Raw genomic sequence first — 24,107 nt, 5'->3', positions numbered from 1 at the left:
GAACTTAAAAGAGAAAACATCCTACAGAAAAGAAGCTCGGCTTTTCCCCACTGCTGGCTGAGTGGGTTTCCTAAGAGCAAGTATTTCCTCCACCCAGCAGCGCTTTTCAGCAAGGAGCATCTCCGTCTCCGTGGAGGGCAGCCTGGAATGGGGGAACGTGGTCAGGCTGCCATTGCCGTGGCCTGTGTGGCTTGGAGTGGGCTGGCGACTGTGACCACTGGCTCCAAGGAAGAAAGAGCCCAGATGGGGAGTGTCTGCCTGTACCTGTGGTGCAAATGCTCCCGCCGGGGCTGGCTTCGAGCTGCCAAGGGGACACACTGCAGGCCGGGGTGGGCACCCTGCGGTGACCCCACGTGACCTGGCCTCAGACAGACACAACACACGGCCAATCTCAGGAGCTTGGAGGAGCGCACAGGGCCACACCGCGAGAGGCGGGGGCGAGTGCTGTGTTCAGCGCTTCTGTTTATAGTGACTTCTCTGTAAGTTCTTATGATTTAATTTGTTTTTGAGACAGGGTTTTGCTCCATCACTCAGGCTGGAGGGCTGTGGCACAACCACAGTTCACTGCAGCCTCAACCTCCTGGGCTCAACCTCCTGTCTCAGCCTCCTGAGGAGCAGGGACCGCAGGTACACGCCACTGCATCCAGCTTATTGATTGACTGATTGATTGATTTTTGAGATGGAGTCTCGCTCTGTCGCCCAGGCTGGAGTGCAGTGGCGCGATCTTGGCTCGGTGCAAGCTCTGCCTCCCGGGTTCACGCCATTCTCCCGCTTCAGCCTCCCGAGTAGCTGGGACTACAGGCGCCGCCACCAAGCCCGGCTGATTTTTTTGTATTTTTAGTAGAGACGGGGTTTCACCATGTTAGCCAGGATGGTCTCGATCTCCTGCTCTCGTGATCTGGTTTATATTTTTATCTGTAGAGATGAAGTCTTGCTGTGTTATCCAGGCTGGTCTCTCACTCCTGTCCTCCAGCGATCCCCCCTCCTCGGTATCCTGGCATGCTGGGATTGCAGCATGAGCCCCGACGCCTGGCTGATTTCATTTTAATAGTGCTGCGTATAATGGGCCAGCTCACCCGATTCCAGGACATGAAGGCTCAGCTCTTATGAGCTGGCTCTGGACACCACCTGTGGGATGGCTCCAATTCACACCAGACCCCAACAAGACCGAGGCTTTGGTCTGAGCCTGAAGGCCCCAGGGAGGACAGTGCCACCCTTAGCCCCGAGCAAGAGGGGTCCTGTGTTCCCCTCCAGTTCAGCTGAGGCCTGAGCTGCCTTTGCGACCCCATCCTGAGTACCCCAAGGCCCTGGGATTCCTGCAGCTCCTGCGCCAAAGGTCCCACGAGCACTCCGTGTCTTCCTCTTCCACGTCCTCTGCCTGCGGTGCTGTGCTCGGTGTGGGGGCAGCCAAGGGCACTCCGTGCAGGATGTGGATGCAGCATGGCCACTCGGAGTGCGGGCCCAGCAGGAGCCCGAAGCCCCCTTCCCATGAGGGTGAAGCCGGAGGCGACGGAGGGAGGCAGGGGGTGTGGCTGTGTTTTGTCAGGAGGCAGAGATTCCTAACCTTGAGTATGAACGTCCAGGCTGGTGTGAAGTCCGTCAAGGCGGGAGCACGGAGCCCACTCTGCAAGTTCCACGGGGCATCAGCCGGGGCGGTGATATTTAAACTGTGCGTTCCACGGGGCGTCAGCCAGAGTGGTGGTATTTAACGCCAGGACCCACAGTGCGTGGGCCTCTCTTGAGCTCCGGGCCCTGCCTGCCTTAGGGCATCCGCCAGGTCGGCTATATTTAAATGCTTGCACATGTGGTGCCTGGGCCTTGACGGAGCTCCAGGGTCTGCCCACGATGGTGCAGCCGTGTTCTAGGAGGAAACACGCCTGGTGAAGGCTGGAGGAGGGAAGAGTGAGCTTTCCCTGCCTGGGAGTCTCTGAGGGGTACAGACTGAGGGTTGGGGGTGCAGGAGGGGAGGCCCCAGGGCTCAGCGGATCCCAGGGTGTTCCCAGCGGGGTTCAGTGGGTTTCGTTGAGGAATTTGGACTCTGCTCCAGGAGTAATGGGAGCCAACAGGCCAGGGGTACCTCGTCCCTCCTCCCCGTGATCCGGGTGCTCGGAGGAGCCAGGCAGCGTGGCTGAGGCCCCACAGGTGTTCGGGAGGGAGTGCAGAGCAGGGCGCCATGGTGCCTGAGGACAGAAGGGGCTTCCTTCCCGGGGCAGCAGCCTCCCTGCAAGAAAGCGGCTCTCCAGGGCTGCCTGGAACGCATAACTGACAGCTTGCAATCTGCACCCTGTGATTTATTTCTACGGGGTTGAAATACTGCAGGGATCCCATGCTGCTGCGTCAGGATTGGGCCCACGTAGGAAGCCTAATGCACGGCAAACCATTCGTCTTGCATGAAAAATGCACGATGGCGTCAGAACGTCACCAGGAAGTTTCGAGATGTTCATGCTGTGGTCCTCACACGGCCGACTGGCTGTCAAAGCCCCGGTCCTGCCGCCCATGTTGCCAATGGATGATCCAGGCGTCCCTCGTGCGAGGTGCCTTGGAGAGCCTGTGGACACCAGGCCTCTCACCAGGGAGTGAGGGAAAGGTCTTCCCCTGGGACCCACGAGTTCCTCCTCAGCTCCACCTTCACCCACAGGCCACGGGAAACCATCTGGTGCATGGGGCTCAGCGCACCACCAAGAGCCGTTTAAAAAGGCTTTGGGCCACACGGAGGAAGAAAGCCCAGTTTTAAACACCAAATGTGGTCTGTGGAAACTTCCCAGGGTAGCATGTCCAGTGGGACTGTCTATGGAGATGGGAACGCCCGTGTCTGTGTGAGCCACGCAGTGGTCACTGGTCACACGTGGTGGGAACGCCCGTGTCTGTGTGAGCCACGTGGCGGTCACTGGTCACGTGGTGGGAACGCCCACGTCTGTGTGAGCCATGTGGTGATCACCGGTCAGGTGGTGGGAACGCCTGTGTCTGTGTGAACCACGTGGTGGTCACTGGTCACATGTGGCTGCTGAGCCCTGGAAGTGTGGCCCATGTAATTGAGGAAGTGTGGCCTGTGCAATTGAGGAGCCGGCTTTTAAATTTTATTTAATTTTAATGACTTTAAGTGTAAACATAAATAGCTACCATATTAGACCATGTCTAGGTTGATGACAATATTGTCTTTTTTTTTTTTTTTGCTTTTTAAAGTGGTTATATCATTATTATTATTTATTTAAATTAATTTATTTTTGAGACAGGGTCTTGCTGTCTCGCCCAGGCTGCAGTGCAGTGGGGCAATCACAGCTCACTGCAGCCTCAACTTTCCATGCTCAAGCCATCCTCCCGCCTCAGCCTCCCAAGTGCCTGGGACTACAAGCACGTGCCACCACGCATGGCAAATTTTTTATTGTTGGTGGACACGAGGTCTCACTCTGCTGCCTGGGCTGGCCTTGAACTCCTAGGCTCAATTCACCTTCCCATCTTGGCTTCTTGGAGTGTTTGGATTGCAGGTGTGAGCCACCTGTGCCTGGCCTATTTTTTATATGTAAATATAAAGGGTACAGGTGCAGTTTTGTTACATGGAAACAATGTGTAGTGGTGACGTCGGGGCTGTCCGTGTGGCCATCACCAGACAGTGTACATTGTACCCACCAGGAACTTTCTCATCCCTCGCCCGCCCTCTCGAGTCTCCGTGAATGAGTGTTCCCCACTCTGTGTCCACCCACGGGCGCCCATCATTCAGCTCCCACCAGTAAAAGTGAGGACACGTGCTCTGTGTCCCATTTCTGAATTGTTTGACTTGGCACTGTGTTCTCCTGTTCCATCCACGTTCCTGCAAAAGGCACGATTTTACACTTTTTCGTGGCTGAATAGTACCCCGTTGTGTATATGCACGGCATTCTCCTTCTCCAGCCGTCTGTTGGTGGAGCCCTAGGCTGATTCCATCTCTTTGCTATTGCGCACAGTGCTGTGATGAATGAACACGTGCAGGTGTCTTTTTGATGTAATCATTTCCTGAGTAGCTGCCCAGCAGTGGGATTGCTGGATGAGTTGTTTTTAGTTCTTTGATAAATCTCTTTACTGGGACAGTGGGATTGTGACGAGTTCTCTGTTTTTAGGTCTTTGATAAATCTCCGGGCTCCACAGGGGCTGACAATATTCCCGGTGAGGGTTTGGGAGACGCAGGTGTGTGTACTTCTCAGAACTCAGCTCGCGGGACCGTTAAGATCTGTGAATTCCACTGTAAATTCTACCTAAAACAAGAGAACTGTTGACAGATATTGGACTCTAGTTAATACTTCTGAAGTATTTGTGTGGAAATATAATGATGCCTACAACTTCCTGTGAAACGCGTCCAATAAAGTGAGATGGGTTGACGGAGGGGTGGAGGGACGGAGCGGTGAACGGGTCTACGGTGAAGACAATGAGCCCATGTTAACCGTAGAATCCAGGCGGAGGTGCCGGGCTCCACAATAAAATGCTGAAGAAGTTCCAGATACAGTCAGGGATGGAGTGTTCTCTTATTACGCTGGGCGGGTCATGATGTAAGTTTCCCCCATTAGGAGAATCACAGAGCAATGGGAGGGGGTGGTGGGGAGTGGAGCTGCCTCTTGCCAGCTCCTGGGAGCCACCACACTCTATTCTGCAGGGCCATGTTCAGCGACATCACAGGGGCAGCGTGAAGACGGCTGTGGTGGCAGCGTTTACACCATGGGAAGCGGCAGTCGCTGCGAGTCAGGGTCTTCCTGGGTTGCTGACTGTTAGACGTTTGCCGGCACAGCACGGGGAGTGGCAGGGAGGCCTCTATTCCCCAGGAGAGTCCCTGAGGACAGGGCAGCATCGACGCAGCTGTGCTGCCTGCACCCGGCACAAGTCCTGGCCCAGAGTGAGTGCCTGACCTTCGTGTGTGGACTCGCTGTGGAAACAGGACGGGTGCAGGACAGCGAGGGCTGGTGGAGCATGGAGGGGAGGAGAGGTTGGGTCCAGACACCTCTTAATTTCCAAGCCAAGCCTGGAACTGAGGTGCCCCTCCTTCTGCCTTCTCTACCCCCACAGGGGCCGTGCTTGTTCCTGGGGTGGCTCAGTGTGGCTTCTGAGCCCCAAACCCACCAGCTGGACGGTCCACGAAGGGCCACTCATTCATCAGATGGCTCAGCCATTCACAAATCAGGTCACCACCCTCTAGAGTTTGTCTCCTCCTCAGCGGGCCCAGCAAGGGCGTTCCTCTGCTACACATGTACAGAGGCAGGTGGCCAAACTCCAGCCCCATGAGGGGCCCTCCCCACCTGGTCTGAGGGTCCAGTCCCTCCCCGTGTCCTCACATGAGCAGCGGCAGGACGATCTCTGCCTCCAGGGACCGACCTCCCTCCCGCGGAGCATTTGGAACAAGTCCTGGGCGTGGGAATGCATCCCTGGGCTTAGTTCCCGAGCAGGCTTGGAGGGGAGTGGCCCCATCTGCCTTGACCAGAGGCCCAGTGGCTTCAGTTCACACTATTGCACATGCACACACACACGCACACCCTCGCACACGCACACTTGCACACACCCTCGCATGTACCCTCCCACACCCTCTCACACACGCACACCCTCGCGCACACATGCACATGCACACATGCACACACACACACGCACACGCACACACACATGCACACACATGGCATGCGCCGTGTTTAGATAAAATGTGTTCGTGGCCGTTCTGTTCTGCAACTTGTTCATAGTACCATTTCGACTCTTGCTGTCCTGCTGTCCACATGCGGATGTGCCCTGACGCTGTGTCCTCTGCCGTGGGGTGTCCCACGGTGCTCCACAACCCTTGCCCGGTCCCCAGGTGTGTGGCCCCCATGCTGTCCACCTGCGGGCTCCTGCTGGATGACAGGCACCTGCACGCACCTCAGAAGCGTCCGCACAGCCCCCGCCCAGGGCTGAGGCCTCTTTCTTGCATCCGCGAGGGGCTGGCTGCTGCTGGGCGCTGGTGCCGTCCGCTGGGTGGGCTGGAGCAGCTTCGAGCTGGGTCTGATGTGCGCATCATTGCCGGCGTGTGAGGTCAGGTGTCTGGTCACTGACGGCCGGCCTCCCTGGGTGTCCTTCTCTGGGAATCGCCTCTCCTGCCCTTTGAGAGAAGCATGCCTTCCATGTTACACAAATGTTCCTCCCGCTCCAGCCCTGCCCTCCCCAGCAGCAGGACACAGGCCGATGCTGAATAAGCCCTTGTTGGCTGGGGCTGGGCACACAGTGAAAAGGGTTTGTGAACCGAGCCAGGGCCGAGAAGAAAGCAGCGGCCGCCCCTGGGGAGCGGGGACTGGGCCGGGGGCTCTGTGCCAGGGCACACGGATGTGCCAGGGCACACTGAGTCACGGGGCAGGGGAAGGTCCAAGGGGCCGCTCCTATCCCGTGGATGGCCTCGCTAGCCAGTGTGCCTAGCCTTGCGGGGCCTCAGTTTCCCAGTGGGCAGATTCCCCTCCATTGTCCTGGGGTCAGGCTGGCTCACGTGCCCTGAGGGACATCCCCTGGGGCGTGCCCTGCCCAACTCCCTGCCAACCAGATGCCCCCACTGTGGGGATATTTTCCACCAGGCAGGAGGCCAGATGTGGAGGTGGGGTGCTGCTTCCATGCCCCAAGGGTGTTCCCCGTCCCTGACCCCCTTCCCCAAAGTCAAGGAGCAGCATCCAGATACACGGGGTCCACGCCGGAATGGACGGGCCCTGCCCACCCGGCAGCTGAATGCCCTCAGCAGAATTGCCTTCTGCTGACAGCAGGTGCTGACGTGCACCCAGGTTCCCTGACACCATCTGTCAGCGGCCTCAGTGCAAGGACCAGGCTCTGGCACAGACACCTTCCCTCCTCCCAGGCCCCCCTTCTCCTCTCCCAAGTCCCGAGCCCATGGGCCAACCAGGGAGGAGGGGGGAGGAAGGAGGGAGGAGGGAGAAGGCTGACCTCCGCTTCCTGGGGTGACTCCTGGCTGGAGCAGAGCTTTGGTGGGGCAGAGGCCTTTCTGTCTCCAGCCCATGTGCCCACCCCAGCCCAGCCCCCTCCTTCCGAGGCCCCTGGGGTAGGATGTCCAGTGCCAGCTGCCCACGGGGCTGCAGGTCTGGGCTGCTTCTCCTGGAACTCAGGGTCTTGCAGCTGTGCTGGAGAGAGCTGAGCCTGAGCCCCACAGGCCCGGGAAGGGCAGAGCACATTCCTGGGCTCCATGCCCAGGGCTCCTTCCCCAGGGCCCTCCACATGCCTGATCCTAGGGGCAGTGTAGACAGTGAGAAAGGAAATGTGTTCTCTGGGGGGCTGGAGTGTGGGCATGGCGTCACTGGCCACCGTGCATGTCAGGAAGAGGTTGAGGGGAGTCCTGCAGGGCGGGCTGGGCAGGAGTGGGCAGCTCCCGATTCTGGATCTCTTTGGCCTGCAAGTGACGGAAACTCAGTCAATCTCAGTGAGAACGCTTGGGTCACAGGGCTGCAAAGTCTGGGTGAACATGCAGCTTCAGGTCCGGCCTGATCCAGGGACTTGGACATTCAGCCACGGTTGCACCCTGCCTCCCTCTCTGTCCTGCTGCCCTCTGGGATGGCTTCTGTTGTGGGGAGGCACCCGCATTCCATGTGCAAAGTAGGTGTGACCTCCTTCACTCCCAGTGTTTCTGGAAGACAGCCCGGGCAGCACGGGTGGGTTCCCAGGGCCTCCTGCTCACTGCTGGCTGTCGCTGGTCCTCTGGTAGGCCAGATCTGTGGAGGTGCCCACCTGAGATGCAGCAGGGTTGGTCCTCCTAGACTCAAGGATGAGGGGTCGAGGTGGGTCCCAGAAGGAAGTGGGGGGCCAGGCAGGGGGTGCGTTCTGGGCCCAGAATGGCCACACAGCCCCTATGGGGCCATCTCCACACAGAGTTTGTGGGACCTCATCTTAGTCCCTCTGGCTGCTGGAACAGAAGACTGTGCACTAGGCAGCTCATAAGCAGCAGGAATTCACTGCTCACAGTTCCAGAGGCTGGAAGTGGAGACCCGGGCGCCGGCAGGTTCAGCGTCTGCTGAGGGCTTCCTGGGGCATAGACGGTGTCTTCTGGCGCGTCCTCACATGGGAAAGGGGTGAGGAAGCTCTTGAAGCCCCCTTTTGTAAGGGCACTAACCCATCCACAGGGCTTCACCCCATCCCCTCCCAAGGCCCCGCTCCGAACACCAGCACCTTAGGGGTGAGGATTTCAGAGCAGGAGCTTGAGGCACATTCAGTCCATAGCCCCCTAGGACCCTCGGTGGGTGGTCCGCATGGCCTTCTTGGGGGTGAGCAGGCTTGTTCCTCGGCTTGTTGTGGGGGCCACAGTGCGGTGCCTGAAGTCTCCTCCAGATCTCGTAAGAGAAGAGAGAAATGCCCCCACCCCCTCGTGCTTCTCCTAAAATTCTAGGAGGGTCCGGAGGGCCCTTAATCCCAGCCTGAAACCTGGGCTGGGCGTCCCGTCGCGGACACCATCCCCCTCACCCTGAAAGCTCCCAGCAGCCTCCGTGGGTGCCCCTTCCTCACCAGGCCCGGGGCGCCCGGCCCTCTGGGAACGCTGGGTCTTGGGGTGGACACGATGCTTTCTTATTCCCCTGAGGACTAGCCAGCCTGAGCAGGGGGTGTGGTGCGTAGGGCAAGAACCCCCTGGAGCCAACGCCCAGGCTTCTTCATGCTGGGAGTGTTGGGGGGTCTTGGGGTCTCCGTCGATGCTGGGAGTGTTGGGGAGTCTCGGGGGTCGGTCTCCATCGATGCTGGGAGTGTTGGGGAGTCTCGGGGTCACCGTCGACGCTGGGAGTGTTGGGGAGTCTTGGGGTCTCCGTCAATGCTGGGAGTGTTGGGGAGTCTTGGGGGTCTCTGTCCAACATTGGGAGTGTTGGGGGAGTCTCGGGGGGTCTCCATCGATGCTGGGAGTGTTGGGGAGTCTCGGGGGTCGGTCTCCATCAATGCTGGGAGTGTTGGGGAGTCTCGGGGGGTCTCCATCGATGCTGGGAGTGTTGGAGAGTCTCAGGGGGTCTCCATCGATGCTGGGAGTGTTGGGGAGTCTCGGGGGTCTCCATCGATGCTGGGAGTGTTGGGGAGTCTCGGGGTCTCCATCGATGCTGGGAGTGTTGGGGAGTCTCGGGGGTCTCTGTCCAATGCTGGGAGTGTTGGGGAGTCTCAGGGTCTCCATCGATGCTGGGAGTGTTGGGGAGTCTCGGGGGTCTCCAGCCTCAGCAGCTGCATCCGTCACATGGGAAGGAAGCAGAGTGCCTGGTTCCTGGGTTCCTGAGCCTCGGATGAGCTCGGATTTACAAATTGCTGGAAGAGGCCAGGCCCCCAGCAGAAGCCCAGCGGGTGTTTGTCCGACAGAGTCAGACGATGCAGCCCCGAAGCCGGCAGGCCTTCCCCTCTGGGCAGGTGGCAAGGAGCTGCCTCCGTTCACAGAGCTCCAAGCTCTCCTCTTCCTTCCCCCACGCCCGAGCTTAGCTGAGCGGAGGTAGAGGGGGATGTCAGGCACGCAGCCCCTTGTGGGAGCTCCCCCTGCCCCGCAGGCTGCGCGGTGTCTGAGGACTCCTCTGCCGTGGGCAGGAGGCGTGCCCAGCACCCAGACCCTGCCCTGACCAGCTGTCCTGCACCCACGTCCACCTCCAGGACACTGCAGCCTGAAGCCCTTGGCCGTGGTGGGGTCCTGAGCTACCTCATTACCCCCCACAGGGGCTCAGCTTTCCTTTCTCCGACCACCTTTCCCTGAATTAACTGTTTTTGGCGTGGGGTCCCTTCCCCACGACTCGCCTCAGGCTCCCACCATCACCCCCCAAGGAATTCTTCAGCTTTTGTGCTGAAAAGACCCCAATGAGTACAGCCAGGTCCCTGCTTCCAAGGCAGCTGGGAACCTTCCCATCCAAGGCTTAGGGTCCCCAGCGCTCAGGGTGGCCTGTCCTCCCCAGAGCATCTGTGTCCACTAGGAAGGAGGCGGCAGCTCTGGCCACATCAGGAAGCCTCTGGTGGGCATGGCCGGGCCCTGTACACGGGCCTGGGGGTCCCCTCCTGCAAGCAGGGCTCTGGCCGTGATGGACAGACAGGACCTCAGGAGGGTTCAAAGGGGGCTGGGGCTGCCCCTGTCCTGATCCTGGGCGCCGCACCTGATGACCACAGCTCCTGGGACAGGGAGGGCTGTCCCCAGGTTGCAGAGACTGAGGCTGGCCTGCGGACTGTGGATTCATGGGGCCTGGCTCTCTCTTAGTATGAGCAGGGTCTTCTCCCAGCCAGAGGCCACCAGCGGCTCCCGGGGCCCTTTCAGAGACGGCAGGTGGGTGGGACGTGGGGGGCTGTCTGTCATCCAGGCGTACCTTGAGGAGCATCATTCCTCGTGAGCTGGTTGTAGGTTGGTCACCACTTAGAGGCCCTTAGGTCCCTGCAGGCAGGAGCCATGGGAGCCCCTTTGTGGCTGTTTCAGGACAGCCTTGCACCTGGATCCCACTGCTTGGTGTTTCTTGATGGGGACAGGGGATCTGTTCTTGGGCCAGGCTGCATAACGAGGCCCCCCACCTTCACTGTGGAGTCACTGAGGTTGGAGGGGTGGGACAGGGGAGAGTGGGCGGGGGACTTGTGCCCAGGGCTGCTGCTCCCCAGAGTCCCTGCAGAGAAGCCCCTGCATCGTCCGCCTGCCTCAGGGGCCTGGGCGAGTGCTCCTGGAGGAGGGCCTGGGTGCAGAGACGCTGGCAGAGACCTTCCGCCACCGTGAACTGCTCCGGGCCCCGCCCTGGCTGTGTCCCCCACCCCTTTTGAAGGGGGCAGGCCAGCCTGGAGCTGGCTGGAGGCCGTGGCTCCTGGGTTCCTCTGTGTTGGGTTTTTCACAATATCAGGCAGCACTTCCAAAGCAGAAACTCAGGAGAAACACAAAGGGCTCCAGAATATCCTGCGGGAGCTTGGGAAACGGTGAGTTTTTGAGGGGTGGAGGCCCAGCCTGCCCTCGGAAGTAGCTGCTGAGATAGTGGCCTCCTCTACCAGCCACTGGCAGGGACCCAGGAAGCACCCTCCATCTTTGGAGCTGCAGCGAGGGGTGGGCAGCGGCCCCTGGGCGGGGGGCACTGATCATAGACCCAGACAGTGGTGGGCAGCCCATTTGTGCTGACTGGGCCCGGTGTCAGGCCCTGGGGTCCTCAGGTGCCCATGAGGATTGACACTGCTGGTCTCATCAAAGGGGATACCCTGGCCTTCCGGAGGGTGGGCCCAGGGATGGGTCTCTGGGGGTTCCTGCAACTCTCACCTCTGTCCTTCGAAAGCCATCAGAGATGGCCAGGCCTGGGGCCACCAGGGGTGACTGGGGGGAGCTGGGACTGCGAGGGCTGCGAAGGCTTTGCCTGACCTGGACAGGGCTGCACCTTCAGTCCCAGGGCCTGGACACCCCAGGCTTGTCCGTGGGATGGCGATGGGAAGGGCTGTCCTGGGCTACTGGAAGTTAAGACGGGAACTGACGTGGAGAGAGCCCCCGGGCCTCCAGCTTCCAGAGTCAGCTCCTGCAGCCCCTCCCAGGCCACGCGCCTGGCCCAGAGCCTTCCCGCTCACTCCTGGCTGCCCCTCCAGGCCTGGACTTGAGCTTCAGAGAGGGGCAGGATTCCAGGGAGATGGAGCCAAGGGTTCTCTGGACAAAACGGAGTTGCCTCTGGCCAATTGGGATGCGATTCCAAAAAAACATCCTGCTCTCCTGGCCATCCTGGCTGGACTGCCCACATGGCCTCCTACAGACTGGGGGTGGGGAGGGGAGGTGTCAGCAAGGACCTTTCCTGCCAAGACCAGAAGAGGCCAAATGGGCAGAGAGAGCACTTCTGTCCTGGAATCAAGGATTGAGGCCAAGGCTGAAAGCCAGCTCAGCCCAAGGTCACACCAAGGTGAAGGAGGGGAGCTGCTGTGTGCTCATCTCCGAAATGGGAAGACAAACTAAGTATTTTTTGCTAAATCTCAGTAAAATAATTATTAACAATAATAAGCCCATGACACATTGACATAAATAACATTTTTAAAGAAAGAACTATTTTCTCCAAAGTACAAAGTAAATAAAATTTTTTGCATTTTTGCAAATTTCTCTAACGTTTGAACTTGCAAGAGAGCAGTTGGATTCTTGTACCTGTGTTTGCATTAGACCAATGAGAAAATGAGAGCCAAAAGGACAAACGACAGCTTAGTATTATTCATATGCATGTGATGGTTTGGACACCATGGATTCCCCTGAAAGGGTCTCGGGATGCCTCAAGGGTCCCCAGGTTACACTGTGAGAACTGATAATGTAAGATATTTGATTAACACCAAAGAAGGCAGGAAAGAAGAAGAAAAAACTCAGAAGAACAAACATATGTATGATACAGATAGGAAACAAGTAGCAAAATGGCACACTTAAATCCAACTATTTTGATGTTTACAATAAACGTAAATGGACTAAACCCTCCTACTCTGCCAGCCCTTTGGGGAAGGGAAGCAGCTCTAACAGTGGAACGTTAGACATGCTGGTATGTGGCTGGAGACAACATCTTTAGGAAAGCATGTTTTTCCCCACTGTTTTTTTACCTCAAATATTTTGAGCCCTTATATGCTGGGCCCTGTACAGGCCTTGGGGAGATGAAGATGATTCAAACATGGTCTCCACTCGAGGCCTCATGGCCTAGGGGATTGTAAGCTGGGCTCAAGACCCTCTTCCTTCCAAGCACTAGTGATATTTGTTCAATATCTTCCCCATGCATCTTGCTGAGTCTCTTTGCAACCACACTGAGAGCTGGACCTCTGGGTTTTTATCCCGTCTCAGACAATGCACAGGTGTGAAAACAGGCTCACCTGGATCATCAACCAGCATTCGATGAGGATCTGACTCAGTTGAGGTGGGTCACAGGGTTTGTCTAGAGCATCTCACATGCTCTATTTTACAGATGAAAGAACTGAGACCCAAAAAGGGAGGCTGAACGGAGGCAGTGAGCTCAGGCCCTCTCAGCTTGAGGACACCGCCTGTCTCACATGTGAGTCCTCAGGGTGCTGTTTTGCAAGTGTCTCGTCAATCAGAATGCCAGGTTGTTAGAAGACTGTGGCTTGGGAAGGGTGTAACCCTCCTGAGTCAGTGTCTAACCCTAACCTGGCCGAGAGGCTCAGCTCGCTCACCTCCTAGGTTTGTGGCTGAGTTCAGTGGCTGGGCCTGTTTCCTCATCTGTAGAATGGGCATAGGCAGCCTATCAGATGACTGCTGGGAGGATCCTGGGAGCAGGGGAGGGTCCAGGATGGGGACCAGGCCTGCTGGGCGAGGTTGGGCTCCGAGGCCGGCCTGCACCTGGCGGACAGGTCAGGGCTGAGGCCCAGGGGATGCTGGGTGAGGACTTTATGGATTCTCACAGAATGACCTTTGCAGCCTGGGTTGTGGTTCAGTCCTTTGAGCCAGTCTGAGGCCCGCATCACTGCAGGGTTCTACTTCAGCAGTGGCCGCTGGCTGCATCTGAAACCAGAGGAACCCGCCCAGCTCTGGGGCTTCCTGTTGATTTCAGGTTGGTTCAGGAGCCTGGGGAGCAAACCCTATGGGCTTTGACTTGCCACAAAGACAGCTGAGGAAGCCAGGAGCTGGGGGGCCATGGGGAGCCGACAGGCTCCACGGGACCCCACTCCTCCCTCTTCCCGCCCTGTGGCAGCACCCAGGGTCTTGTACCCCCAGAACAACCCATTCTGTGGTTTCCCAGAAACCCTGGAGATGGTCTGGGTGGTCTGGTCCCCCGGGCAGTGACCTGCCACTGCGACGGACACCACACCACGGAGAAAGGCGGCTCCAGTGGGGAATCTGGCTTGGCGCCCAGCGGGGCCATCTCGGTAGTCAACCTGAATTAGGACTTTTCATCAGCTACCTTCTTCCAACCAAAATGATTTTTTTTTTTTTTTTTTTGAGACAGGGAGGGTCTGGCTCTGTCACCCAGGCTGGAGTGCAATGGTGTGATCTTGGTTCACTGCAGCCTCAACCTCCTGAGCTTGAGTGATCTTCCCACCTCAGCCTCCTGAAGAGCTGGGACTACAGGTACACACCAGCACACCCAGCTAATTTTTCTATTTTTTACAGAGATGGGGTCTCACTATATTGTCCCAGTCGTAAAATGATTTTGATCATCATTTTCTTTTTCCCTTTAGTGTTCACTACCCTCTGGGGGCCAGACCTCAGTTCTAATATCCTTTACACCGTTTTGCTTTTTTTTTTTTTTTTTTTTTTGAGACGGAGTCTGGCTCTGTCACCCAGGCTGGAGTGCAGTGGCCGGATCTGAGCTCACTGCCAGCTCCGCCTCCCAGGTTCACGCCATTCTCCTGCCTCAGCCTCCCGAGTAGCTGGGACTACAGGCACCCGCCACCTCGCCCGGCTAGTTTTTTGTATTTTTAGAGACGGGGTTTCACTGTGTTAGCCAGGAAGGTCTCGATCTCCTGACCTTGTGATCCACCCGTCTTGGCCTCCCAAAGTGCTGGGATTACAGGCTTGAGCCACCGCGCCTGGCCTTTTTTTTTTTTTTTTTTTTTTTTAAATAATACATCACATGAGAAAGTGGGCAAGAACTCTCCAGGCAGGCGTGGGTTTTGAAGCCCTCAGCTTCGAGGGGGTTAGGGTGACCCTGTGGGGGCTTTGCCAGGACGCAGGGGTGGACGGGGGTGCCAGGTCCCCTGGGGAGGCTGCTGGTTCTCCCTAGACAGGTTCCTGGTCTCTGCCTCCACGCTGAGGGCACAGGTGCAGGTGAGGTCCAGCCCCGTGGCGGGCAGGCTGGTCCCTGTGCCCCTCTCAGCCTCAGGCGCCCTAGTGCCTCCTCTCCCTCTCTGCCTCTGTGGCGTGAACATCTGGGATCTGGGGTCTCTGCTCCTGGGCAGCCTGTGGGCTCTGCTGAGTGTCTGGGAACTTTTCGCTGCCTCTCTGGCGTCCCCGACGTGTGTCTCCTTGTGAAATTTGGGGTCTGGCCTGGGGTCGGCGTGCAGTTCCCTCACGGATTTCTGCTCTGTCCTCTCTCCCCTGCTTGGTGCCCCTCCAGAGCAGACCCTCCCTGTGGGACCCACCTCCGTGTCCCCAGCACCAGCCTGAGGAGTTTCCGGAAGGCGCCAGGCCCTCCCAGCTCCCGGCAGCTTCCTGGCTAGCAACAGCGTTGCTGCGGTCTTCACCCGGCGTTCACCCCGCGTGCCTGTGTCCCAAGCTCCCGTTTGTGAGGACACGTGTCATGCCGGGTTAGGGCCCCTCTGATGACCTCATCTTGACTTAATCACCTCTGTGAAGGCCTCGTCTCCAGGTAAGACCACATTATGTCATGCTGGCGCCAGGACTCAGTGCGTCTTTTTTGGGGGACACGATTCACCCCTCACAGCTGGCTGGTGCCTCTCTCTGACTCCCACTCCCCTCCTCCCACAATTGCCCGAGGTCTCACCCCATCCCAGACCCTCATTCCATCCCACCCACAGGGCCCCACTTCCCTGGAGGTCGCCACAGGCCACGGCCCCCGCCAGCTGGCCCTGTGACCCAGGGTAATCCTGGAGGACACTGCAGGCCGGGGCCCCCGAGAGCCGGCTGCATGACCCAGGGTGAGCCTGGAGGGCACTGCAGGCTGGGGCCCCCGCGAACTGGCCATGTGACCCAGGGTGAGCCACACAACCTCTCCACACCTTGGTTTCCCTTCTGTGAAGTGGGGATGAAAGCAGTGGGGATGAAAGCAGACGCCGGTGCCGGGTTATGTACACATGAGGGGCCAGCACAGGGCAGGCGCCCAGGACTCCAATGCCCTTGCCCAGCATAAGGCCCTGTTCCAGTGGGAGAGGAGATCTCTGTTTTCAGGTTGCTCACTCCCTCCCAGCCTGTGTCTCAGCGACGCTCGTGGGGTCAGGACCACTCCAGTCACGCGTGCTTTCCCTGCCTGGCTGCAAAGTGACCTGGGGTCTCCTCTGTCTGTGGAAAGTGACAAATCAGCTCCTTTCACATCAGGGCTCCGGCCAGGGGTGACAGGTGGGAGCCCCACCCGTGTTTCACACACGGGGTGCTGGGTGGCCCAGGTGCTTCACGGTGATGATGAGATGATGGTGACGGTGACAACACTGGGGTAGGAGGAAGAGGAGGAGGAAGGGGAGTGGGGGAGGAGGAGGGGAGGAAGGAGGAAGGGAGATGGAGAGGAGGGAGGAGAAGGGGGAGAAGGGAGGAGAGGGAAGAGAGGGAGGGGAAAGAAAAGAGGAGGAGGGGGAAGAAGAAGGGGGAGAGGGAGAAGGATAGAGGAGGACAGGGAGGAGGGAGGAAGAGGGAGAGGAAAGAGGAGGAGGAGGAGGAGGGAGGAGGGGGAGGAAGGAGAGAGAGGAGGGGAAAGAAGAAAAAGGGGAGGGGTAGGGGAAGGAGAGGAGGAGGGGGAGGAGGAGAAGGAGGGGGAGGATCGTGGGGGGGGAGGAGGGAGGAGGAGGGGGAGGAGGGAGGAGGAGGGGAAGGAGGAAGGAAGAGGGGGGAAGAGGCAGTAGAGGGGAGAGGAGAAAGGGGGAGGAGGAGGGAAGGAGGGGGCAGGAGGGGGAGAGGAGGAGGGGTCTTCAGTGGTTGAAAATACAGGCCTCCCAGAGCCCAAACGCAGAGCCCTCAGGCCTCCCAGAGCCAAAGGCAGCCTCTGTGGGCTCCACTTCCCAGCCGAGGAAACCAAGGCATGGAGAGGTGACCGGACGTGACCGTGTTGATGTTGTTCAAAGGGGTGAGGGCTGGGACCCCGCCCAGGCTGGGGACTCCTGTACTGCCGCTGGACAAGTTCGAGGAGCGTTTCAGCCGTCCGGCAAGGGCGCGTTCTCAAGGTTGCCTGGGGTTTGAATGGCTGGGGCGTCAGGAAAGGCCCGAACACTGAGGCTTCGAGCTCCTCTTCTCCAGCGTGGCCGTGGCCGTGGGAGACACTCACAGGGGCCACGGCCTCTGCTTGGCAGTTGGAGACGTGGATGAGCAAAACATGGGGCTGCGAATGAAAAATACTGCGGAACGAGCTCTGAGTGCTTGTGGACGAGCTCTTTCAAAACAAGGTGTCGGGCCGGGCGCGGTGGCTCACGCCTGTAATCCCAGCACTTTGGAAGGCCGAGGTGGGTGGATCACGATGTCAGGAGATAGAGACCATCCTGGTGAACACGGTGAAACCCCGTCTCTACTAAAAATACCAAAAATTAGCCAGGCGTGGTGGCGGCGCCTGTAGTCCCAGCTACTTGGGAGGCTGAGGCAAGAGAATGGCGGGAACCCGGGAGGCGGAGCTTGCAGTGAGCCGAGATGGGGCCACTGCACTCCAGCCTGGGCATAGAGCAAGAGATTCTGTCTCAAAAAACAAACACACAAACAAAAACAAAAACAAAAAAACAAGTGTCAGGGCTGCCACCCAAGGGCTTCTTCCAATCCCCCTCCCTCCTGGACCCCTTGGCAGACTGCAGGCCTCGAGCACCTGGCTGTGGTTTATTTATTTACATATTTGAGACAGAGTTTCGCTCTTGTTGCCCAGGCGGGAGTGCAATGGTGCAATCTCTGCTCAGCATAACCTCTGCCTCCCGGGTCCCGGTTCAAGCGATTCTTCTGCCTCAGCCTCGTGAGTAGCTGGGATCACAGGTGCCGCCACCGCGCCCGGCTAAGTTTTGTATTTTTAGTAGAGACGGGGTTTCACCATGTTGGCCAGGCTGACCTCAAACTCCTGACCCCGTGATCCACCCGCCTCGGCCTCCCATGGTGCAGGGATTACAGGCGTGAGCCATGTGCAGGGATTACAGGCGTGAGCCACCGCGCCCGGCCTGGCTGTGGGTTAACCACTTTCCCGCCGATGCAGGCCAATGGATTCATCTAGAGTATGTCTGCACGCTACAGAGAAGGTCAGAGAGAAAAGAAGGAAGTAACTGCGATTTCGACTTAAAAACAGCCTAGGTGTTCCAAATATTTCCCCAAGTCCCCGCTGAATTCTGGGGTGGCAGGAGCCGTTTTGGTAGCGTGGAGAGCAGGTTACAGACAAAGCTTGGCCTGCAGAGACGTCGCTGTGACAGGCAGGGTCATGTCTCACTGAACCAGGTGTCTCCGGGGGATGTGGGAGCACTTTGGGGGATCTGTGTCCTGCTTCAGCCGAGTTTCACCTACCGGGTGCCGCATGGTGTGGTGTGTGTGTGTGTGGTGTGGTGTGACGTGGTGTGGATTGCCATGCTGAGCCTGGCACGGGCCCTGGGTTAGCTGTCACCTCTCTGAGCCTCCATTTGGTCACCTGAACGGCTTGCCCAAAGACTGAGGAGTTCTCCTGTTCTGAAGCTCTCTGTGTTTGTCCTGCAGCAGAATGTGACAATTTTCAGTGACCGCACCTAGGCAGGCCTCTGGTCGCTGCAGGAGCAGCTGCCCGGGGCCTTGTTCCTCCAGGAAGTGGACGTGTGCGTTCAGCCTCCCGCCTGTTTCTGCTGCTGAGCTGCTGCGTGGCTGAGGCGGCTCTCCGAGTGTGCGCTTACCTCCGAGCGCGTCCCAGCACCTCCTTCACACAGAGGCGGCTGCAAATACTCGTTTAATTGTTCCCCACCTGCCCCATGCTGGGGCCCCTCCCTGATCACCCACTATGGTCCCCCAGCACCCACTGTGGGTGTCCGTCCTGGACGGCTGGGTGGGTGAACCCTCAGCGGCTGGAGAGGCTGCCCTGGGTGTGCGGGCCCTGGAGGCAGGTCTGCTCGCTGGGCCTTTGCAAGGTGTGGTTCAGAGCTGGGGCTGCAGGGAGGGCCATGGGGAGGACCCCTCCTATCCTTCACAGTGGTGACGATGACAGCAGGCTGTCTGCAGAACAGAGCCACAGACCCTGGTGGGGTCTGCCCTGCATGCATGCTGCTGCTTGCTGCGGTGAGGCCCGCGTACTCTGCCCCACTGCCACACACACCACGTGGCTGTCTCCTTCACTAGGTCTGTGTCTGCGTCTTCCCTGCAGGATGTCCTGTCCTTGTGCCGGCAGGCCCACCGGCCCCCTCCTGCTCTCCAAGGTGATGAGACGTGAAACGCCACAGGCATCCCTGCCACCTGCCGCGGGTCTGTGTCTGCACACATGGTGCCCTGTCCTGGGATGTGCGGCTGCCCCTGCAGGAGTCACACCCCGCATGGCCCAGCTTGTCTTTTCCTTGCTAGGCAGCCAAAGCTGTGTCGAAGGCCTGTGGCACAGCCCAGCGCCCTCAGATCCGGTGGCTCTGTGTCCTGCTGGCACCTGCGGTGGAGAGCAGGGTTTGCTGAGGTGGGGAGGCGGCTGCCTGGGCAAGGTGTGACCCAGTGTGAGCTTGGGAATGTTCACCCGAGTGTCCCCTTGAGGTCCAGAGGGTCAGTGCACTGCTGCTGTAGCCTGACCACAGCCTCGTCCTCCCCCAGGTTCATCCCTCCCTCCATTCCCCGCTTTCCTGCCCTGGCCTGCCCCTCCCTCCTCTTCACCCACTTCCCTCCTGAGCTTGCACCCATGGTCCTGGGGTCACACTGCTAACAACCCCCTCCCCGGGCGTCCGCAGGCCCAGGCGTCCCAGGCCCCGGGAGCTGAGTGGGGCCAAGGTCCCCAGCTGTGCACAGAACACGGATTTCTGGTGGCCCAAGGAGCTCCTACAGGAAACCGTGGGACAAGCCTGGTTCAATGTGAATTCTGGGTGCGTTTCTGCATGGCCGAGTCACGCCTCACACACGCCAAAGCACCACGCCTCAAAAGTTCTGAATCTGGAAGACTAAACACAGCCGGGGAGTGGGGCTGAGCGGGCCAGGTGTCATTCTTGGGGGCAGAGGAAGGGGTCTTTGGAGGCCAGGGAGGGGAAAGCTGGTTACGGCTCTGTCCCCCCAGGCCTCCTGCCGGCCCCCAGCCCTCCTAGGATGTTACCTGCAGCCCTGCAGACAAGTGCCTTGAAAATCCCAAACCAGAGGCAGCCAAGTATGAAACCAGCTCCCGGAGATGGAAAAGAGGACAGGCCCCGCTCCTGTTTTATCCGATGCCAAAGGAGAGATCGCTTGACATTTGAGAAAACAGCATGTGCGGCTTACACGCCCGCTCCTGGGAAGGCACTCACGTGTTCATCCGTGATGAGGCTCCGTTAGGGAGGGGGAGGCTGGAGGGGTCCAGATAACTACAGAGTCCCCCAGCCGAGGTCCTGGCAGGGCGGGGTGGGGCCGGGGCGAGGTAGACCAGGCAGGGAGCAGGCAGGCAGAGTGAGCCAGCTGGGGCTGTGGGGGCTAATCCCAGTTAACTGCCCTTTGGACACTTGGAGACGGAGCCATCTCCTTTTTCTTTGCACTTAGCGCGGTCTGAATGATCCTGAGAGTACCTTGGTCTTCCAAGGTCCCGCACACATTCTGGGCCCTGGGAAAGCCGGGCCTCAGCGGTCCATCTGGAAACCTGATCAGGCCCTAATCGTCTGGTGGGGATTAGCTGGCCTGGTGGCTCCTTCTCCAGGTGAGGGCTCCCTCAACCCTGCCAGGGCCACCCCCCTGTGCCGTTGAGCCCGGATTAGTTGAGGTAAAGGGATTCATCTTGGGGCCTTCAAAGGCTTCAGGTCTCCCCATGCCTCCTCCAGCACAGAGGGAAGGCCCTGGATACCCCCAAGGTCTCACATCCGGGTGGACAGACCCTGGAAGGGATGTGGGAGGAGTCAGTACAACGGAGGACACAAAGTCTGGCCTGAGCTGCTGCCAGCGAACTCGGGGTCACGTGGTGCATCGAACCCTAGATAAGGGGCGGCTCCCCTCCCTCGCCCACGCATGCCGCAGAGCAGGGCCTGGCAGTTCCTCCTTCTGACTCTCCAGGGCTTCCACAGCCCTTCTTCCCGCCTAGTGCCTCCCTCACCCTTCCTGTTCCAGCCGCAGGCGCCATCCTCTGCCTGCCTCCCTGGCCAAAGCCTTTTCCCCAGGCGGGAGCGTCCTCCCTTCATCCCCACAGCTGCCGGTGCTGCAGATAGCAGCTCCAGGGTCCCCTCCCTACAGGGGACTCCCCCACCCCCACTGCTGTCCCCACCCCTCACCACTTCGGTATCCTATTTTACTTTTGTGAAATGAGATCCTAGTAACCTGGTTGGTATTGTTTGTGTCACCTGCCTATTTACCTACCATGTATTCATCTTCCCCACCTGGGCTGTGAGCGCCAGAAGGGCAGGGACATTTTTGGTCTCATTCTCTCTGTGCTTCCAGCACAGAAGCATTTGATGAATATTTTTTACATGAATGGGTGAATGGATGGATGTATGGATGGGTGGATGGATGGATGGATTGATGGGTGAATAGATGGATAAATGGAGAGAGGGGTGAGTGGATGGGTGGATAGATGAGTGGATGGATGGGTGGGTGGATGGATGGATGGATGGGTGAATAGATGGATAAATAGACAGATGGGTGGGTGGATGGGTGAATAGATGGATGAATGGATAGATGGGTGAGTGGATGGGTGGATAGATGAGTGGATGGATGGTGGGTGGATAGATGGATGGATGGGTAAATAGATGGATAAATGGACAGAGGGGTGAGTGGATGGGTGGATAGATGAGTGGATAGATGGGTGGGTGGATGGATGGATGGATTGATGGGTGAATAGATGGATAAATGGACAGATGGGTGAGTGGATGGGTGAATAGATGGATGAATGGATAGACGGGTGAGTGGATAGGTGGATAGATGAGTGGATTGATGGGTGGGTGGATGGATGGATGGATGGGAGAATAGATGGATAAATGGACAGATGGGTGGGTGGATGGTTGAATAGATGGATGAATGGATAGATGGGTGAGTGGATAGGTGGATAGATGAGTGGATGGATGGGTGGGTGGATAGATGGATGGATGGGTAAATAGATGGATAAATTGACAGAGGGCTGAGTGGATGGGTGGATAGATGAGTGGATGGATGGGTGGGTGGATGGATGGATGGATGGGTGAATAGATGGATAAATAGACAGATGGGTGGGTGGATGGGTGAATAGATGGATGAATGGATAGATGGGTGAGTGGATAGGTGGATAGATGAGTGGATTGATGGGTGGGTGGATGGATGGATGGATTGATGGGTGAATAGATGGATAAATGGACAGATGGGTGAGTGGATGGGTGAATAGATGGATGAATGGATAGATGGGTGAGTGGATAGGTGGATAGATGAGTGGATTGATGGGTGGGTGGATGGATGGATGGATGGGTGAATAGATGGATAAATGGACAGATGGGTGGGTGGATGGGTGAATAGATGGATGAATGGATAGATGGGTGCGTGGATGGGTGGATAGATGAGTGGATGGATGGTGGGTGGATGGATTGATGGGTGAATAAATGGATAAATGGTCAGGTGGGTGGGTGGATGGTGGATGGATGGGTTGTGGATAGATGGATGGATGACTGGATAGATGGATGGGTGGGTAGGTGGATACATGGGTGGATGGATGGTGGATGGTGGGTGGATGGTGGATGGATGGGTTGTGGATAGATGTGTGGATGAATGGATGGATGGGTGAGTGGGTAGGTGGATAGATGGGTGGATGGATGGGTGAATAGATGGATAAATGGACAGATGGGTGGGTGGATGGGTGGATGGATGGGTTGTGAATAGATGGGTGGGTGGGTGGATAGTGGGTGGATGGATGGGTTGTAGATAGATGGGGTGGATGGGTTATGAATAGGTGAGTGGGTGGATGGTGGATGGATGGGTTGTGAATAGATGGGTGGGTGAATGGATAGATGGATGGGTGGGTGGGTGGATAGATGGGTGGATGGATGGGTTGTGGATAGATGGGATGGATAGGTTATGAATAGATGGGTGGGTGGATGGTGGATGGATGGGTGGGTGGATAGTGGATGGATGGGTTGTGCATAGATGGGTGGATGAATGGATAGATGGGTGGGTGGGTGGAGAGATGGATGGATGGGCGGGTGGGTGGATAGATGGGTGGATGGATGGGTTGTGAATAGATGGGTGGGTGAATGGATAGATGGATGGGTGGGTGGGTGGATAGATGGGTGGGTGGATGGGTTGTGGATAGATGGGATGGATGGGTTATGTATAGATGGGTGGGTGGATGGTGGATGTGGGTGGGTGGATAGTGGATGGATGGGTTGCAGATAGATGCGTGGATGAATGGATAGATGGATGGGTGGGTGGGTGGATAGATGGGTGGGTGGATGGGTTGTGGATAGATGGGTGGATGAATAGATGGATGGGTGGTTGGGTGGGTGGATAGATGGGTGGGTGGATGGTGGATGGTGGATGGATGGGTGGGTGGATGGATGAGTAGATGGTTGGATGAATGTTTGGCAGTTTTTCTGAGACCTGATTAGCAGGGAGGAAGGAGGCTTGAGCTCCAGCTGTGCTTCTGTTGGTAACAAGCCCTGGGCCACTGGGGTCAGGACGTTTCTTCTCTCTGACCACAGTTGCCTTGGCTGCCACCCTCGGTTCATACAGTGAGTCCCCTTCTCATTAGCTCCTTGCTGGTTGCCCTCCATGAAACAGAGGGTGCAGTTGTCAGGTTTTTGAGGAGAGACGAAGAGGCTCAGGGAGGGGCAGCCACAGCCCTGGGTGTGGGGGAGTGGTCCTAATGTGGTATCCTTCCCACCCCACAATCTTGTGTCCACTCTGCACCCATCCAGGTCAGTAGGGTGAGTGCGGGCACCAGGAGCATACAACCTTATTCTTGTGATGGTCAGGACCCTTTGTGAAAATTCATATTTCAGAATGTGGGAGGAGAATCTATTTCTCTCTCTGTGTCTCCCTCTCTTTATTTTTGTGGTAAAAACACATGTCATAAAATTTACTACCCTAGCCATTTTAAGTGTATGGTTGAGTAGTGTTAACTGTATTGACGTGATTATGCAACAGATTTCCAGAACTTTCTCACCTTCCAAAACTGAACTCTTAATTAAACATTAAACATGGACTCCCCATTCCTCTCACCCCAGCCTCTGGCACCCACCATTCCACTCTCTGTCTCTATTATGCAAATTTCTCTAGTACCTGATATAAGTGGAATTAGATGGTATTTGTCCTTCGGTGTCTGGCTTATCTCACTGAGTATGACGTCTTCAAGGCCTGTCCAGGCTGTAGCAGGTGTCAGAACTTCCTTCCTGTTTAAGGCTAAAAATTTTCCCACTGTGTAGACGGACGACATTGCACTTCCCCACTCATGCCTTGATGGACGCTGGGGTTACATTGTGAATCATGCTGGTGTGAACAGGGGTCTCCG

At 57.6% G+C, this 24,107-nt stretch overlaps 1 pseudogene; it reads left to right on the top strand.

Annotated features, from left to right (window-relative positions):
- Positions 1-1,089: 1,089 nt before the first annotated feature.
- Positions 1,090-6,017, top strand: LOC102141704 (uncharacterized; annotated as a pseudogene).
- Positions 6,018-24,107: the final 18,090 nt, after the last annotated feature.

This window comes from Macaca fascicularis, chromosome 3, assembly GCF_037993035.2.
Source record: "Macaca fascicularis isolate 582-1 chromosome 3, T2T-MFA8v1.1".
Lineage (NCBI taxonomy): Eukaryota > Metazoa > Chordata > Mammalia > Primates > Cercopithecidae > Macaca > Macaca fascicularis.
This window is presented reverse-complemented; position numbering and strand designations above follow the sequence as displayed.